The following is a 15,127-nucleotide window of genomic DNA, read 5'->3' as shown; positions in this document are numbered from 1 at the left end:
ATCCAATATGCTAGTAAAACTCTAGACAGTGCCCAGAGAAATTATGCTACCACTGAAAAAGAATTTTTGGCAGTTGTACTTGCTTGTGATAAGTTCAGACCTTATATTGTTGATTCCAAAGTAACTGTTCACACTGATCATGATGCTATTGAATACCTTATGGAAAAGAAAGATGCTAAACCTAGACTTATTAGATGGGTTCTCTTGCTACAAGAATTTGATTTGCATACTGTTGATAGAAAGGGAGCTGAGAACCCCATTGCAGACAACTTGTCTAGGTTAGAAAATATTCTTGATGATATCTTTTGATGAAATCTTTCCTGATGAACAATTGGCTGTCATAAATGCTTCTCGCACTAATCCATGGTATGCTGATTATGCTAATTACATTGTAATTTATACCACCTAGTTTCACATACCAGCAAAAGAAAAAGTTCTTCTATGATTGAAGACATTACTTTTGGGATGACCCACACCTTTATAAAGAAGGAGTAGATGGTGTTATTAGACGTTGTGTACCTGAGCATGAATAGGAACATATCCTACGCAAGTGTCACTCTGAGGCATATGAAGGACACCACGCTGGAGATAGAACTGCACATAAGGTATTGCAATCCGGTTTTTATTGGCCTACTCTTTTCAAAGATGCCCGTAAGTTTGTCTTGTCTTGTGATGAATGTCAAAGAATTGATAATATTAGTAGACGTTAAGAAATGCCTATGAACTATTCACTTGTTATTGAACCATTTGATGTTTGGGGCTTTGATTATATGGGACCGTTTCCTTCCTCTAATGGGTATACACATATTTTAGTTGTTGTTGATTACATTACTAAGTGGGTAGAAGCTATTCCAACTAGTAGTGCTGATCATAACACTTCTATTAAGATGCTTAAAGAAGTTATTTTTCGGAGGTTTGGAGTCCCTAGATACCTAATGACTGATGGTGGTTCACATTTTACTCATGGTGCTTTTTGTAAAATGCTTGCTAAATATGATGTTAATCATAGAATTGCATCTCCATACCATCCACAGTCTAGTGGTCAAGTAGAATTGAGTAATAAAGAGATTGAATTTATTTTTCAAAAGACTGTTAATAGATCTAGAAAAAATTGGTCCAAGAAACTTGATGATGCATTATGGGCCTATAGAACTGCATACAAAAGTCCTATGGGTATGTCTCCGTATAAAATGGTTTATGAAAAAGCATGTCACTTACCTCTCAAACTAGAACATAAGGCATATTGGGCTATCAAGATCTCAATTATGATTTCAAACTTGCCGGTGAGAAGAGACTATTTGGTATTAGCTCACTTGATGAATGGAGAACCCAGGCCTATGAGAACGCCGAACTGTTTAAAGAAAAAGTTAAAAGATGGCATGACAAAAGGATACAAAAGCGTGAGTTTAATGTAGCTGATTATGTTTTGTTATACAACTCTCATTTAAGATTTTTTGCAGGAAAACTTCTCTTTAAATAGGAAGGTCCTTACGTTGTCGAGGAGGTCTATCATTCCGGTGCCATAAAAATCAACAACTTCGAAGGCACAAATCCGAAGGTGGTGAACGATCAAAGAATCAAACATTATATCTCAGGCAATCCCATAAATGTTGAAACCAATGTTATTGACACCGTAACCCCGGAGGAGTACATAAGGGACACTTTCCAAAACATTTCAGACTCCGAAAAGGAATAGGTATGTGGTATGGTAAGTAAACCGACTCCAAAGCAGTTCTAATAGCAATTTTTCTCCGTTTTGGAATATTTCAAAAAATAGGAAAATAAGAAGTAGTCCGGAAAGGACACGAGGCATCCACGAGGGTGGAGGGTGCGCCCTACCCCCCTGGGTGCGCCTTCCTGCCTCATGGGCACCTTGTGTTCCCTCCGGAGTCCATTTTCTTGCACGATACTTCTTTTGGTCGGTAAAAAATCATTATATAATCTCCCAAAGGTTTTGACCACCGTACCACAACGAAATCATCTATTTTTTGTTTTGAGTTGTTTCTGCCACAGATTTGAGCAAGATGTCTTCTCAAGGGTCAGTTGGGGAGAGTAGGATATCTCACCTGACACTATGGCCAAGAGCAAACAGCGATGCCGATCACTTTGGGCCATCAATAGAGGAAGAGATGGAGGCTGACTTGAAAAGGATAGATGCCATGGAGGAGGATCAAGAAGTTACCTCTCGTCTCCAAGACAGATTTATGATGGAGGAACTCCAGAGTTCAACAATTCCAAATTCGGTCATCCCTCCCAATGCTAGATTTCTTTCTTATGAAAATATGAAAAAGAGTGTTACTTGTTGTCCAACAGCTATGCAACATCCATGGGTGAAAGAAGCTCTAGCCATCGCAACATCCATAAGTATCGCGTTAGTGTTAGCAATTGTGAAAGATTAAATGATAGTTGAGTATGTGGACTTGCTGAAAAGCTCTTATATTGACTCTTTCCGATGTTATGATAAATTGCAATTGCTTCAATGACTGATATTATAGTTTGCTAGTTTTCAATGAAGTTTTTGGTTCATACTTTACATTGTGAATAGATTGTTACTTTAGCATAAGAAATCATATGACAATATATATCTTTTTGTTCTAAGAATGATCATGATGCCCTCATGTCCGTATTTTATTTTATCGACACCTATATCTCTAAGCATGTGGACATATTTTTCAATATCGGCATCCGCTTGAGGACAAGCGAGGTCTAAGCTTGGGGGAGTTGATACATCCATTTTGCATCATGCTTTTATATCAATATTTATTGCATTATGGGTTGTTACTACACATTATGTCACAATACTTATGCCTTTTCTCTCTTATTTTACAAGGTTTACATGAAGAGGGAGAATGCCAGCAGCTCAAATTCTGGGCTGGAAAATGAGCAAATATTAGAGACCTATTCTACACAACTCCAAAAGTCCTGAAACTCAACGAAAGTCAGTTTTGGAATATATTAAAAATATTGGGTGAAGAAAGCACCAGAGTGGGGCCACCCACTATCCACGAGGGTGGAGGGCGCGTCCTCCCCCTAGGCGCGCCCCCTGCCTCGTGGGCCACCTGGCAGCCCCTCGATGCCCATCTTCTGGTATATGCTGTCTTTTGCCCTGGAAAAAATCATAAGGAAACTTTCGGAATGAAGTGCCGCTGTCTCGAGGCGGAACCAATCTAGGGCTCCGGCGGAGCTGTTCTGCCGGGGAAACATCCCTCCGGGAGTGGGAAATCGTCACCATCATCATCACCATCGATCCTCTCATCGAGAGGGGGTCAATCTCCATCAACATCTTCACCAGCACCATCTCCTCTCAAACCCTAGTTCATCTCTTGTATCCGATCTTTGTCTCAAAACCTCAGACTGGTACCTGTGGGTTGCTAGTAGTGTTGATTACTCCTTGTAGTTGATATTAGTTGGTTTATTCGGTGGAAGATCATTTGTTTAGATCCTTTATGCATATTAATACCTCTATGATTATAAACATGAATATGATTTGTGAGTAGTTACGTTTGTTCCTGAGGACATGGGAGAAGTCTTGTTATAAGTAGTCATGTGAATTTGGTATTCGTTCGATATTTTGATGATATGTATGTTGTCTCTCCTCTAGTGGTGTTATGTGAACGTCGACTACATGACACTTCACCATTATTTGTGCCTAGGGGAAGGCATTGGGAAGTAATAAGTAGATGATGGGTTGCTAGAGTGACAGAAGCTTAAACCCTAGTTTATGCGTTGCTTCGTAAGGGTCTGATTTGGATCCATATGTTTCATGCTATGGTTAGGTTTACCTTAATTCTTCTATCGTAGTTGCGGATGCTTGCGAGAGGGGTTAATCATAAGTGGGATGCTTGTCCAAGGAAGGGTAGTACCCAAGCACCGGTCCACCCACATATCAAATTATCAAAGTAACGAACGCGAATCACATGAGCATGACGAAAACTAGCTTGACGATAATTCCCATGTGTCCTTGGGAGCGCTCTGATTTATATAAGAGTTTGTCTAGGCTTGTCCTTTGCTACAAAAAGGATTGGGCCACCTTGCTGCACCTTGTTACTTTTGTTACTTGTTACTCATTACAAATTACCTTATGACAAAACTATCTGTTACCGATAATTTCAGTGTTTGTAGAGAATACCTTACTGAAAACCGCTTGTCATTTCCTTCTGCTCCTCGTTGGGATCGACACTCTTACTTATCGAAAGGACTATCATAGATCCCCTATATTTGTGGGTCATCAAGGAACTGTCCGCACGACACCTCCTATGGCCATTAAAACCAAGACATGTGGCATCACGTAAATGGATAACAGAACACGCACGATTTGAATTATACAAACGTTTGAGATATTAAAGTGGCAGCTATTTGTTTCAAAATGCCTTTGTTGGTTGTTATTTGAGTGTGCCTTCTGTCAAAATGGACACCAAAAATACCACAGCATGTCGGGTGCCGTTCCATGATAGCATGCCAAGTTTCATGAATTTCAGATGAGTTTTGGATTTACTAGAATTTAAAAACAAAGTATCTCAACATTTTGCCAGCAATCAATGGTGCCCTAGTGTTTGAAATTCATTCCCATTTCTTGCATGGGACCTAAGCATGCACCCAAGGACACACATTTGATTTTCTAACCAATTTATATGCACTGGAGCATGTGCATGTAGTTCAAATTTGAATTATGCACATAAATGCATCAAAAACTCAATTAATGCATAAAAATGTCCAAATGAACCCCAAAAATCCCAAAAATTGACACAACACTCCTGTTGTTCTTTGTTGACACACTAGAAAATTTTTGAACGCAGCGGATATCATTTCGTCCCTAAAGGTGGGACGTTCCCTACCGAAACCATCAGACTTGTTGTGAGAAGCTTATACCCAAACCTTCCCCCAATGGGACAAAAAATTTACCCAAACCTTCCCCCGATGGAAAAATTTTGAACGCAGCGGATATCATTTCGTCCCTAAAGGTGGGACGTTCCCTACCAAAACCATCAGACTTGTTGTGAGAAGCTTATACCCAAACCTTCCCCCAATGGGACAAAAAATTTACCATGGCATGTTGATGCCGCTCCATGATAGCATGCCAAGTTTCATGAATTTCATACGAGTTTTGGATTTACTAGAATTTGAAAACCAGGAATCTCAATGTCTGTGGCCGAGTGACGGTGGCAGGGTGTTCGACATTCATTCCCATTTCCTGCATGGGACCTAAGCATGCAACCAAGGACACATATTTGAATCCAACCAATTTATATGCACTAGAGCATGTGCATGTAGTTCAAATCTGAATTACGCACATGAATGCATCAAAAACTCAATTAATGCATACAAATGTCCAAACAAACCCCGAAAAATCCTAAAAATTGACACAACACTCCTGTTGTACTTTGTTGACACTAGAATTTTTTTGAAATCAATAAGAGGCAATGGATATCGTTTCGTCCCCAAAGGTGGGACATTCCCTACTGAAACCATCGGCCTTGTTGTGAGAAGCTCTCGTTTCATATCCCCAAACCTGCCCCAAATGGGACGAAAAATTTACCACGGCATGTTGATGCCGCTCCATGATAGCATGCCAGGTTTCATGAATTTCAAACGAGTTTTGGATTTACTAGAATTTAAAAACCAGGAATCTCAATGTCTGTGGCCGAGTGATAGTGGCAGGGTGTTTGACATTCATTCCCATTTCCTGCATGGGACCTAAGCATGCAACCATGGACACAGATTTGAATTTTCAACCAATTTATATGCATTAGTGCATGTGCCTGTAGTTCAAATTTGAGTTATGCATGTGAATGCACAGAAAACTTAGTTAATGTATAAAAATGTCCAAGCGAACCCCAAAACAATCCAAAAATTGACACAACACTTGTGTTGTTCTATGTTGACACTAGAATTTTTTTGAAAGCAATAAGAGGCAACAGATATTGTTTCATCCCCGAAGGTGGGACATTCCCTACCGAAAGCACCAGGCTTGTTGTGAGAAGCTCTGGTTTGTGAGAAGCATATCCCCAAACCTACCCCAAATGGGACAAAAAATTACCACGACATGTTGATGCCGCTCCATGATAGCATGCGAAGTTTCATGAATTTCAAATGAGTTTTGGCTTTACTAGAGTTTAAAAACCAGGAATCTCATTGTTTGCGGCCGAGTGACGGTGGCAGGGTGTTTGACATTCATTCCCATTTCTTGCATGGGACCTAATTAAGCATGCAACCAAGGACACGTATTTGATTCTCAACCAATTTATATGCACTGGAGCATGTGCATGTAGTTCAAAATTGAATTATGCACATAAATGCATAGAAAACTTAGTTAATGTATAAAAATGTCCAAAAGAACACTGAAAATTTCCAAAATTTAACACAATACTCCTGGTGTTCTATATTGAGACTAGAAAAAAATTGAAATCAAGAAGAGGCAACGGATATCGTTTGTCCAAAAAGGTGAAACGTTCCATACTGTCATCATGAGGCTTCTTGTGAGAAGATTGTGAGAATCTTATACCCCAACCTGCCCCAGATGGGACAATATTTTTACCACGGCATGTTGATGCCGTTCCATGCTAGCATGTCAACTTTCATAAATTTCAGACGTGTTTTTGATTTACTAGAATTTAAAAACCATGTATCTCAATGTTAGCGGCCGAGCGACGGTGGCAAGGTGTTTGACATTCATTCCCATTTCTTGCATGGGACTTAAGCATGCAACCAAGGACACACATTTGAATTTTGAACCCATTTATATGCACTAGAGCATATGCATGTAGTTCAAATTTGAATTATGCACATAAATGCATAGAAAACTCAGTTAATGTATAAAAATGTCCAAGTGAACCCCAAAAAATCTCAAAAATTAACACAACACTCATCTTGTTCTATGTTGACGCTAGAAAATTTTTGAAAGCAAGAAGAGGCAACAGATATCGTTTTGTCCCCCAAGGTGGCACGTTCCCTACCGAAACCCTCAGGCTTGTTGTGAGAAGCTCTAGTTTGTGAGAAGTTTATACCCAAACCTGCCCCAAATGGGACAATATTGTTACCACGGCATGTTGTTGCCGTTCCATGATATCATCTCAAGTTTCATGAGTTTCAGATAAGTTTTTGATTTACTAAAATTTTAAAACCATGTATCTCAATGTTAGCGGTTGAGCGACAGTGTCAATGTGTTTTACATTCATTCTCATTTCTTGCATGTGACCTAAGCTTGCAACCAAGGACACACATTTGATTTTTCAACCCGTTTTTATGCACTGGAGCATGTGAAAGTATTTCAACTTTGAATTATGCACGTAAATGCCTAGAAAACTCAGTTAACATATAAAATGTCCAAACGATCCCCGAAAACTTCCAAAATTTAACATGACACTCCTGTTGTTCTATGTTGACACCAAAAAAATTGAAAGCAAGAAGAGGCAACGAAAATCATTTTGTCCACAAAGGTGACATGTTTCCCTACCAGAACCATGAGGCTTCTTGTGAGAAGCTCTGGTTTGTGAGAAGCTTATACCATAACATGCCCCAAATGGGACAATATTTTTTGCCCCAGCATGTTGATGCCATTCCATGATAGCATGCCAAGGTTCATGAATTTCAGATGAGTTTTGGATTTACTTGAATTACAAAAGCAAGTACCTCAATGTTTGCCAGAGAGCCACGGTGCCATGGTGTTTGAAATTCATCACCATTTCTTGCATGGGACATAAGCATAAACCAGTGGACACATATATGATTTTACAACCCATTTTGGTGCGCCAGAGCATGTGCATCTAGTTTAATTTTGAATTGTGCACCTGAAATGGCTAGAAAACCAAGTTAATGTATGAAAATGTCCAAACGTACCCTGAATAATTCCAATTTTTTGATGACACACCTATAGTTGCATGTTCACTACAGATAAAAGTTCTAGCACCGCCCTCTGCTGTTGGGACCCCATTATGTAATTCAAATCAACACAAAAATCAAGTAGATCGCACATAGTTTATTATCACCAACTATGTGAGATGCAGTACAAAATATCTTGGAGCACCATTGGAGTATAGTACGCATATGGCTTACGCAAGAAGGTGTGTCCACTACATTCCACAGCCGGCGTGTCAAGCACACTAGCTCGCTCCCCAAATATCATTTCACTGTTCAATCGTCATCAGTGAAAGATGGGGATGTGGACCCGCATCATGAGGGCAACTTCGGTGACCCACTCCGGCGACAACGCGGTCGCAGCCGCCATGCGCATGCTAACAAGCTGCATGAGCGCGGCCGCAATCTGCGACCGGGTGGCCAAGGCAGTCCAAGCGGCTGCTGTTGCTTCTCAAGTGGCGACAGCAACATCTGCCTCAGGGATAGCAACTGGCGAGAGCGGAACAACAGTTGTTCGTTCCACAGTGGCATCCTTAGCCCTGATGGAGGCCGCCCACGCCCAGCTCATGGCGGTCACCACACAAATCAAACGAAGCTTCTCCGACAACGGTCGACAACCTACGACCAAAGAGTTGGCAATCGCCGAGAGCGTTCGAGCACCCGTCCGTTCCTCCATGGCATACCTTTCCACGACGAAGCCCATCCAAGCCCAGATCATGGCCGCCTATGCCCAGATTGTGGTGGCCTTTTCCAAAGAGATGGTGGATGCAGATGGCGAGATGCTTGCCGAGTATGGTGCGATGGATTCCATGGAGCCCCTTCCCCAGGAGATCATCGGGGGCGAGCTGGACATGGAGGAGACGGCGGAGATCAACGAGCACCAGCCGAAGTAGTACTCGTTGTTTTGTTTAATAAAGAGCGCAGGTCTTTAATTTGTGTTAGAGTAATATTTAGGTCAGCTAGCTCTGTTTAATTGTTGAACTTGCTCAATTAAGAAGTGTGGGTGTGTTCTAGTCTCCTTTGTGTACCCAAATTATGCAATGACGTGGATGACCACTGTCCCAGGGATTTCAGACCAAAATTTGCACGTTCAAACTCATCACACACGAGGTAAGTTATATGAATCATTTGTGATGTTCACATATTGTACACGTGCTGAATAAGGGACCGTGTATGATGACACTTTGCGCACTAGTTTTTTTGTTGCACCGATCCCAAATTTTTGGCTTCCTCGGAAATATCAACCTCCCCGCCCCCCCTTACCAAAACCACATTTCCCCTATTTCCGCCTTCCTTTCCAAGTTGAAACCTTCACTCCTTGGTTGCAGCACCGCCCCCCTCACCGGCAACCCTCCTTCACGTTGCTCGGCCTCGTCTATTGAGGCAGGTAATCTACACCAGACCCCCATCCTCCTCCTCCTTCCACATCACACATGCCCCTACCACCGGCGCGACACCTTCCTCCCAAATCACCGACCCCTCCACCAAATAAGCGCCGCCCTAAGCCATGGTGTGCGCAGTATAGCCAGGAGCTCAAGGAGCATTTGGCAGCGGAGAAGCAAATCGCGACCGCACATGCGGATGAGGGCGCGATGGCTACCATTCATGCAGACCCCTAGATCTTGGAGAAGCACCTTGCCATTTGCTAGCTACGCCGGTTAAGCATGTTCGGTTTACCCGTTGTGTGCTTCTCCTGCCTTTCCTTAACAAATTCTTGCGAATTATGCTATCTAATTTTACCATGCAATCTGTTGCTCCTGCGTATATGTTCTATATGTCATGCAATATGGGGCTCACTTATTAACTGTTTGGTTAATTAGTTTCCGTCTTCAGTTAAATGTTTGGTTCAATTCTGCAAATGTGATGTTCAATTCTTCAGGCTGCAATTTTGTATTGTCTTCCATGTAAGAAATAAATCAAATTTATCTTTACAAAATACGTGAGAAATGAATACAATTGCTATATTTCCAAGTTGCCAAGCATGCTTGGTTTGGTTATACATTTTGCAATGTGGTGCTCAGTTAACGTTTGGTTCATTTGTGTTGTGGTGTTTAGTTAACTGTTTGGTTCAATTCTACAATGCAATGTTCAATAGTTGTGGGTGCATTCTGTTATTGTGTACCACGTGAGAAGTAAATCAAATTTGGTTGTACTAAATACATGATAAACAAATACAATTGCTATATTTCCAAGTTGGTAAGCATGCTTGGTTTGGTTAACTATCTGATCTTCTAATAGGAGTATGTTATATTGTGCAATGTGGTGCTCAGTTAATGTTTGCTTCATTTATTGTGCTGTTTAGTTGACTGCTTGGTTCAATTCTGCAATGTGATGTCCGATTGTCGTGGGTAGAATTTTGTATTATTGTGCATGTGAGGAATAAATCAAATTTGGTTGCACTTAATACATGAGAAACATATACAAGTGCTATATTTCCTAGTTCTTAATCATGCTTGGTTTGGATAAATGGGTTTTCCATGTGGCTTGAATTAATCTGATGAATCTGCAATGTGCTTATTTTTTATCAACATATTTTACTAATAGCATGCGAACCCTTACTTAACCTGATGACTAACTACCTTATTTGTGCTGCAGGGAAACAATGGGAAGCATTAAGGTTTACAATCGAGGTTAGCATGTTCATGGTTCATTGTCTAATAGCACATTATTGTGCAATTGCAGGAACCATTCTAATATTTAGGTTTTTAACAATTTGGTCGTGCACATGTAGGTCCTACTGTCAGAGGTTTTGACCCACTGTTCGACCTTTTTGCATATGGGAAATGAGTTGTCCATGAATATCAATCAAGTCAAGAAACTCAGAAAGATTGTTAGGATAAAGAAATTAGCGACAAAAAACAACAAGATCTTTGTCTGCACAATGAAGAAGACATCAGTTCACTACAAGATGGCACTAACTATTATACCTTGCCTTTTTTTATTCCTTTGCCCCATTTCCAATATAGAGAAGATATTTATGCACGTCCTTGTTTTTAGGCCTTTCCAAAGCAGTTCACTGATTTTATTACCTCTCAAACCACCTCTATGGTTCAATATTGAAGTGCTCCTGAAGAGGACGAAGGATGGATGGTCAATCATCCATAGGCACTGGCCTAAAGTTGCGAAGACCTTCAACATCAATGAAGGCTCTATATTCACCTTCCGCTTCAGCAGTTTTCCAGATGAGATGCATCTGTCTATGTACCGTCTAGGATGCTAATTTTGAAAGGTTCTAGATGTTATATGTGAAACTTGGTGCTGGTGCAATTGTGTAATGGGGTAGCTAAGTGCTGAAGCTATATAATGTTGTAGTTTGATGTATTTCAATTATGAAATCCCGCTTCCTTAATATGGGAATGAAATATATTATGTGTTTAATATGAATGTCACTTAGATTAATAAATGGATTATTAATAATAGGGCAACTATCCTGCTAATTGTTTTTTGCTATTGCAAATGGTTATTGAGAAAATACTGTGGGCGATGACCTAAGGCAATGCACACAGTTGATATAAATAAACCGTGTTGGATCTACGAACAATCACACACGACATTCTCTTCAAAACTGTTTGCGTTGGGCCACCTTGCGCAAACGTTTACCACATAAAATTTGTGTGTGATGGATAGCCATTGCCACACAGTTTCTTCTATGCACCGTGTGTGATGCTTTCAATAACGCAAACGATAAAATTGTTAATATTGTGTGCGCTAGCAACGCCATCACAAATGTTTTAACGGGGAAAATTGTGTGTGATGTACCTGCGAATGGAAACGTTTTCCTTGGAGCGACTGTGTGGGATGTATATACGAATGGAAACGTTTAGCGGGGACTGACTGTGTGGGATGTACTTACGACCGGAAACGATTTTGCCTGTATAATTGTGTTTTTTAGCACTACTATACGTATAACTGTATTTGCTCGCTCGCGGTCGCACACAACCTCATTTTGCCAAGCGTGTGTACCCGGAGGGCATATCCTCGACGGTTTCTGGGTCGTGTGGGAAGGACCCCCCCCTATCGCCCACACTCACTTGGTGACGGTTCCAAATGTCATCGCAGAAAGGGGTTAAAAACCATTTGTATAGCACCTCGCTGTACCAGTGTTAGTTTTGGGTTCAATCTTGCGGTGTCCTCACCAGGGACTTAGTAGGGGTAGCAAGGCACGTGTTGTATTGTTGCCATCAAGGATAAAAAGATGGGGTTTACATCATATTGCTTGAGTTTATCCCTCTACATCATGTCATCTTACTTAAAGCGTTACTCCATTCTTATGAACTTAATACTCTAGATGCATGCTGGATAGCGGTCGATGTGTGGAGTAATAGTAGTAGATGCAGGCAGAAGTCGGTCCACTTATCAAGGATGTGATGCCTATATTCATGATCATTGCCTTAGATATCGTCATAATTTGCGCTTTTCTATCAATTGTTTAACAGTAATTGGTTTACCCACCGTATGCTTCCTTTAAGAGAGAAGGCTCTAGTGAAACCTATGGCCCCCGGTGTCTATTTTGCGTCATATATTTTCAGATCTATAAACCAAAACCCAAACATACCTCACGGAGTTTTATTTGCTTTTATTTTGTTTTACATTTTAGTAATATTTTATATCTATCTCTATCAGATCTCATCCTTGCAAGTGATCTTGAAGGGATTGACAACCTCTTTATTGCGTTGGATGCAAGTGTTTGATTGTTTTTGCAGGTTCATAGATTGGAGACTTGCTTGTACCTCCTACTGGATTGATATATTGGTTCTCAAACTGAGGGAAATACGTATCTCTACTTTGCTACATCACCCTTTCCTCTTCAAGGGAAAAACCAATGCAAGCTCAAGAAGTAGCAGGCACCCTCGGGGTAGTAGCAGTCATCAGTGGTGGCGTCTGGCTCCTGGGATCCATCATCTGATCGCAACATATGGAAAGAAGAAGGTAGGGGAAAAGGGGGTAGCAAAGCAATTGTGAGTACCAATCCAAAGTACTCGCAAGCATCAGATCTATACTGAGTATGCATTGGTATCAAAGGAAGGGATGTATCTGTGGACTAAACTGCAGAATGCCAGAATAGAGAGGGCCTAGCCTATCGAAGACTAGCAGCTTCCAGCATCTTGCGGCATATAGAAGAGTACATGATATTATATTGTATTTAACAAGTATGTTGTAACATTAGCACACAGAGATCCTTTCTCGACTCCCTGCAAGAAAGCAATCCCGGAGCCATCATATCCATTTGTCATGCCTCAACATCCAGCTCTAGTTGTATCGATCGGGATACTACTCCAAGCGACCTTTACCGTGGACACGACTATTCAAATAGATAATACTTTCCTGCAGGGGGTGCACAAACTTACCCAACACGCTCAATCAACTCCGGCCGGACACACCATCAGGTCATGACCGGCCTCGGCCAATCAACACGTCATTGTCCTACCTAGGCTCAACAGAGAGGCAAGCACGCCGGTCTACATCCTAAATGCGAAGGGCTCATGGGACAATCGTCCTTTGCAATCCTACGCGTTGCGAGGATGGTCCGGATCAGTCCTGGCTACCTCCTTATACAAGGCAGGTGCTTACGCGGACCACCCGGGCGCGTGCCGCTCCGTTGCTAACGTCTGTGAGCTTTCGGGAGAAACATACAATGCAGAGTGCCCATACTTATTCCCACATGGTGGTCAGTGCAAAAAGGCCAGAGGCCTACTTGGATCACATATCCAAACCGTTAGTGTCTTGGGAGCACGCAGTAACGATCAATGATCCACGATATGTGGTCCCATCGCCCCATCTCACGGACTTGTGGCAAGGGCTAACATTGCCCGACCGCGCCCGTTGGAAAACTCACGGGATCCTCCAGATCGACCTGACTACATATCAACTCATGGGTACACTCATGGTCAACTAGACTTCACTTTTCTCTCGCAGGTACCCCTTGGGGCCGACCCAACTTCAGTCATGGTTCTGTGGTAAAGTCAAAGTAGTCGTGTGTCCAAGACAGCAAGGGGGAAATCCGAGGAAACACGCTCGATGGATTCCCACTTGATGTAACCGTCAAGGTGGACTTGGAGGAATCACCCTTGATGGTCCACACTTGAGGGCTTGCTCGACAGGGGCGTTATCAGGAGTGGTGAAGGAGGAATCACCCTCGAAGAACACGACCGATTAGCTACACTACAGAGTTAACATCAGAAGTGCTATTCAACGTATCACCTTCGGCACTCGATAGTAGCTCTACAGAGTCATACAACTAAGGGGGTGTGATGTGAGGCATCGGGCTCTGGACATCGATCATGATGATCGAGTCATCGGTCATCAAGCAGGGGCAACTGGGACAAGGTGAGGGGTCTCTGGTGGATCACTAGGCAGTTTAGGATAAGCAGGTAAGGTAACAAGTGCAGGTTACAAAAAAGGCTATGCAATCAGAATAGGATCATACAAAAGCAGTAGCAGTTCTAATGCAAGCATGAGAGGGAAAGAAATGGGCGATATCGGAATGACCAAGTGGGGTTTGCTTGCCTGGAAGCTCTGCTGAAAAGGAATAAGGGTCATCGGTGACGTAGTCGGTCACAGGGGCATCATCGGTCTCGCGGTCTACCGGAGAGAAGAGGGGGAAGAAACAGTAAATACCGTGCAAACAGATGCATCACTAAGCATGGCATGATGATATGCAGAGCTAGGGTTGACCTAGTGTAGTACTACACGTTGCAGACTGATAACCCACAAATATAGGGGATCAATTGTAGCCTATTTTGATAAGTAACAGTGTCGAACCCAACGAGGAGCTAAAGGTAGAACAAATATTCCCTCAAGTTCTATCGACCACCGATACAACTCTACGCCTTAACGTTCACTTTACCTAGAACAAGTATGAGACTAGAAGTACTTTGTAGGTGTTGTAGGATAGGTTTGCAAGATAATAAAGAATGCATAAATAAAAACTAGGTGCTGTTTAGATAAATAAACAATTAAGTTAGTATAGCGAGTGTGGAAAAGTGGTGGTAGGAGTTGCAGAATTGTCCCTAAGCAATTGACTATGTTACTAGATACTCCCTCCGTTCCAAAATAGATGACCCAACTTTGTACTAAACTTAGTACAAAGTTGGGTCATCTATTTTGGAACGGAGGGAGTAGATAGCAAGTTTTATGTGGGAGAGGCCACTGCTAGCATGTCATCCCTTACTTGGAATTCTATGCATTTATGAGTGGAACTATTAGCAAGCATCCGCAACTACTAACGTTCATTAAGGTAAAACCCAACCATAGCCTTAAGATATATTGGTCC

The sequence above is a fragment of the Triticum aestivum genome, chromosome 7B, assembly GCF_018294505.1.
Source record: "Triticum aestivum cultivar Chinese Spring chromosome 7B, IWGSC CS RefSeq v2.1, whole genome shotgun sequence".
NCBI classification, from domain to species: Eukaryota; Viridiplantae; Streptophyta; class Magnoliopsida; order Poales; family Poaceae; genus Triticum; species Triticum aestivum.
The sequence above is the reverse complement of the archived record's forward strand: the minus strand, read 5'-3'. Positions refer to the sequence as shown.